At 42.3% G+C, this 4744-nt stretch overlaps 1 pseudogene; it reads left to right on the top strand.

Annotated features, from left to right (window-relative positions):
• The first annotated feature begins 522 nt into the window (after positions 1 to 522).
• On the top strand, positions 523 to 4459 carry LOC112896735 (annotated as a pseudogene).
• The last annotated feature ends 285 nt before the right edge of the window (positions 4460 to 4744 follow it).

The raw sequence follows: 4744 nt of genomic DNA on the forward strand, positions 1-4744 counted from the left end.
TCACTACTACAATCGCCCTTAAAACTCTGTCGTCCACCGCGCGCCCATGCGCGCGTTAAACTTAAACACTAAGTGTCTATCTAGTCTCCGTCGAAATTACTCATAACCATAATAGGTACGTGCATGGATTCGTGACATATATATGCGATCATTTGGGTATTAACTATTTCGCTAAAAAATTAAAGGGAGCGTACTATATTGTCTCAGGTGAGATCTCCCTTCGGAAATATTACACCAATCAATAGTTTAGATAGAGGAGAATAGGGACGTGTTTGAATTGCCATCAAACTGAAGTCCACCTATTGTGGGTACGCCCTAGCGTATTTGGCCACCGCTACTGCTAGGTTTGGCATCATCATGCAATTTATTTTTTTCGTCCATAAATACCCACCACGTGCTGGTACAACTACTTTGAGCAAAAACACCAAAAAAGACATAGGACATGAGAAATAGTTTATATTGGACCAAATATGATCTGATTTTGTTAAAAAAAATTGTAACTTATGAAGTAGTATTTGATTTGAACAAAGAAATTTTGTTCCAACTTCCAAGCGAGCACAGAAGCCACCTTCAAAAAAGGACACGGAAGGTCCGAAACGGCATCACGGCTGCACGAAGCAATGCTTCTCCAGCCAATCCCCGCCACCCTTGCCGGCGCCGCCGCTCGCCGGAGCTCCGGCGAACCCCCCTTCCCCCTCGCCTCCGCCGCCGCGTCCTCTCCCCAATCCGCGCCGACTCACCCCCGATCTCCCTCTCGGCCTCCGCCTCCCCCTCGCGGCCGGCCAAGCCGCCCGTCTGCACCGCCGACGAGCTCCACTACGCCCCCGTCGACGGCGCCGGGTGGCGCCTCGCGCTCTGGCGGTACAGGCCTCCCGGCAATGTATGTGCTGTCCCGGCTGGTTGGATTTGGTTTCTTCGTGGGGGCGATAGCCGTGTCTGACATGATTTGATTTGATTTGGCTCGCTTGTGCGCGTGCAGGCTCCTGTCAGGAATCACCCGTTGATGCTGCTGTCCGGGGTCGGTACGAACGCCATCGGATTCGACCTCTCTCCCGGGGTGAGCTGGAATTCCTACTTGCCTGTTCCTCTTGTCTTGGAGAAGCTGTTTACTTCAAATGAGAACATGCGACTTGGAATGTGATCTGCAGTGTTGTGTAGCTGAGTATCTGTAATCTGATTCGGACTGGGTGGTGTAGTGTTGTCTGATCAAAGTTAGTTGCAGTTTGGATACTGATGGGGCTACTGAATTCAGGAGCAATTTGTCTGTCATGAGTTTTGTAGGTTGCATCTTTTATTCAGCAGCATACATCATACTTATCATCAGCTCTTCCATTTCCATAACCTCGAATTTGCATCTGACCATCAATAACCCTGCGACCCTGCACCATCCACTTCTACGCATGTTGTTGTTAATGTTCATGCTCATGCACTTCTGGATTTGTTCACTCCATGTCATTCACGTATTGTCCCAATTGTTTCTTGTCAGTCTGTGTGCATGTTGTATGCATACTTTATATTCTGCAAGTGTCCTCTCATCTCTCTTCACTAACTTTTCTGATAAGCCAAATATTTTTTGTCTGCCTCAATATTGCCATGCCTTCTCTGACAAGTGTGCATATAGTGGAAACTCTTAAGCAGTAATGTCATTGTACTCCATTCTTCTAACAAGTTATTACAAAGGCTGGTGTTATCTAGCTTGTCTTTTACGGTGCTGTATTGATTTTCATTCAGGCTTCATTTGCCCGTCACATGTCTAGCCAAGGATTTGATACATGGATAGTTGAAGTAAGAGGTGCTGGTCTGAGTATGCGTGAATATGAAAATTCTTCTGCATCTGGCTCAGTCACTATTGAGGATGCCTCTGGTGGTATTCAGCCTCTTGATAATCAGAGTACATTGGAAGCAGCTTCCCTTCAGAATTCTGGTGGCTATGCTAGTGATTGTGATGACCTTGGAATAGTTGCTTTGGATGAACCACCTTTACTCGCAGAGCTTTCTAATTTCTTTGAACGAATCTCAAAGCTTATGGAAGAGGCTGTAGTAAATGGAAATTTCCATGAGATCACAGAAAAAGTTTCTGTTCTCTCAGAAATGGTAGAGAGCTCTACGATTATTGGTCCAGTGAGAGAAGAAAGTCTACGGATTTTGAAGAATTTTCAGGACCAGTTGGACTCGTGGGAGCGCTTTGTATCATCACAGATGGATTTAACTTCTGAATATAATTGGGACTTCGACCATTACCTGGAGGAGGATATACCTGCTGCGGTGGGTGGACATGCTGTTTTCTAAACTTTTATCTGTCAAATTGCAGGCAGATCTTGTTGCTATTAGTGTAATCATTATTTTTTTAGTGGAATATATCAAGTTTACCACCTATTTGTACAGGTGGAATACATTAGACAACACAGCAAAACAAAAGATGGGAAGTTGCTTGCAATTGGACATTCGATGGGTGGAATTTTATTGTATGCAATGCTGTCAAGATCTGGTGAGACACTGATACTGCTTTGTGTCTGAACATTTTTATGCAGTCCTGTGAAGTACACACACAATATAAATGAGAGCCACATCTTCACTTGACTTGTCAAATGCTTACTGCTATTTGATTAACTGCGGCTAGTAAGCATGTTTTGTAATTACAGTTTTTGAACAACTTATAGGTACTCTTATATGTTAAAGTGCAAGTTCAAGTTGTCCATTTGTTGAGAAATATCATAATTCTTTAGAGCTTACTGCCTTTGAATAGCTGATTCTTTATTACCATATCTTATTTTATTTTCCCCTAAATCTTTAAGGTTTCGAAGGAGCTCCATCAAATTTAGCTGCAATTGTTACTTTGGCTTCTTCTGTGGACTATACAACATCCAATTCATCACTGAAGCTGTTACTGCCTCTTGTGAGTAAAACAAACTGGCAGCTTGAGATGATCTTTATGAACATCTCTATTTAATTGATTCCTTCAATATTTTTCATTAATAAAAATAGGCTAATGAGTTTGTTTGTTAGGCTCATCCTGCACAGGCTCTTAATGTCCCTGCTGTCCCATTGGGTACATTGTTGGCAGCAGCATATCCATGGGCATCTGGTCCACCATATCTTTTTTCCTGGCTTAATCCTCAAATATCAGCTCAAGACATGATGCACCCAGAACTGTTATCTAAACTTGTCTTCAACAACTTTTGTAAGTAGTCTTTATTGCACACTGCATTGTCTTGATGTAATGGTATATATCTACAGGTTTTCTGTTCTGCTCCCTTGCATTCATACAAGCTTTGGTTTAAATATATGACGTATGAACTAATTAGCTTATCCTAAATGTCATATACTTAAAAGTCGTCGTAGTACTGTTTCTGGTAGTTACTATGTTATGCATCACTGTGATTTTGGGTCTACAAGGTTGTGTATGTTCGTAGACATTGATATCGTCATATGATTTGCAGGTACAGTGCCTGCAAAGGTTGTACTGCAACTTACGACCGCTTTTAGGGAAGGCGGATTGTGCAACCGAAATGGAACCTTCTCGTACAAGGATCATTTGCGAGAGTGTCAGACCCCTGTCCTGGCCTTGGCTGGAGATAAAGACCTCATCTGTCCTCCGGAAGCCGTTTATGGTATGGAGTGCACGGCTTCTATTTCCGGCTAGCTCAATTGCTTCTCTGCAGATTGCTAATTTCTTTTTGGTCTGTAATTCCAATTTGTTAGAAACTGCGAAACTCATTCCGAAGCACAAGGTGAAGTACAGGGTGTTTGGAGAGCCACAAGGCCCACACTATGCACATTATGACTTGGTTGGAGGTCGACTGGTATTTATTCTGTCTCCTGATACCTAGCATGAGGCGTTCAGATTGAATGTGCCACCTTTTATGAGATTGATCTTTGCATCATGCTTTCATTATATCAGGAATGACACGCTTTCTGTTTTACAGGCAATCGATGAAGTCTACCCATGTATCATAGAGTTCCTCTCTCGCCATGACCGATTGTTGATTTGATTATACGATGCTAACACTGAGTAACATACGACACCATGTTCATCTCAGAAGGTTTTTAAGTTGGGCTGAACAATCTTTTCAAGTGCCGCCTCAATGAATACCGTAAAAATAGGTAAATGTCTGAGCTCATATGATGTATCCTTGTAAACACGCAACTGTATAGTGCTTCGCTCTTCCTGTTTGAGGAAATGGTAGTGCTGATTTTGTTGTGAAGAAAAAGGTAGAAAAATACTCTACCTGAACCTGAACATGTATTCCCAGGAGGCCAGGAACATGAAGCTGTAGCCTAGGTCACGGAAGTTGTACCATAGATGGCTTTATGATGTAGCCTTTTGTTTGTTTGTTTTTTCCCCTAACGTTATGTGGATGCCTTGTTGACATGTAAGTGTATGTAAACAAAAAACTGTACATTTATGTTATCATTTGGGCAGTATAAATATAAATATATAAGTCACGACCTTCTGCCTTGGATTTGAGCAATCTGATTTTAGATAAAGGATGTAATTCCAGCCTCTAGCATCATGTGATGCATATGACAGTTAGAGCAGTCAAAAGGCTGTATAGACTTTATGGTTGTTATTATCTGCAAAGCATTGTGCAATATGGTGTGACTAACTGTGCTTAGGCTTTTGTTTTTATCTTTTTTTCCGTGAGAATGATGATGGTGCCCAGCCGTAGCATGAGCTTTGGAAAGTGGGGACATGATGAAGATCAGTCTGATCTCCTTTTTCGCTTTGATATTCCGGTTTCAA

The sequence above is a fragment of the Panicum hallii genome, chromosome 6, assembly GCF_002211085.1.
Source record: "Panicum hallii strain FIL2 chromosome 6, PHallii_v3.1, whole genome shotgun sequence".
NCBI classification, from domain to species: Eukaryota; Viridiplantae; Streptophyta; class Magnoliopsida; order Poales; family Poaceae; genus Panicum; species Panicum hallii.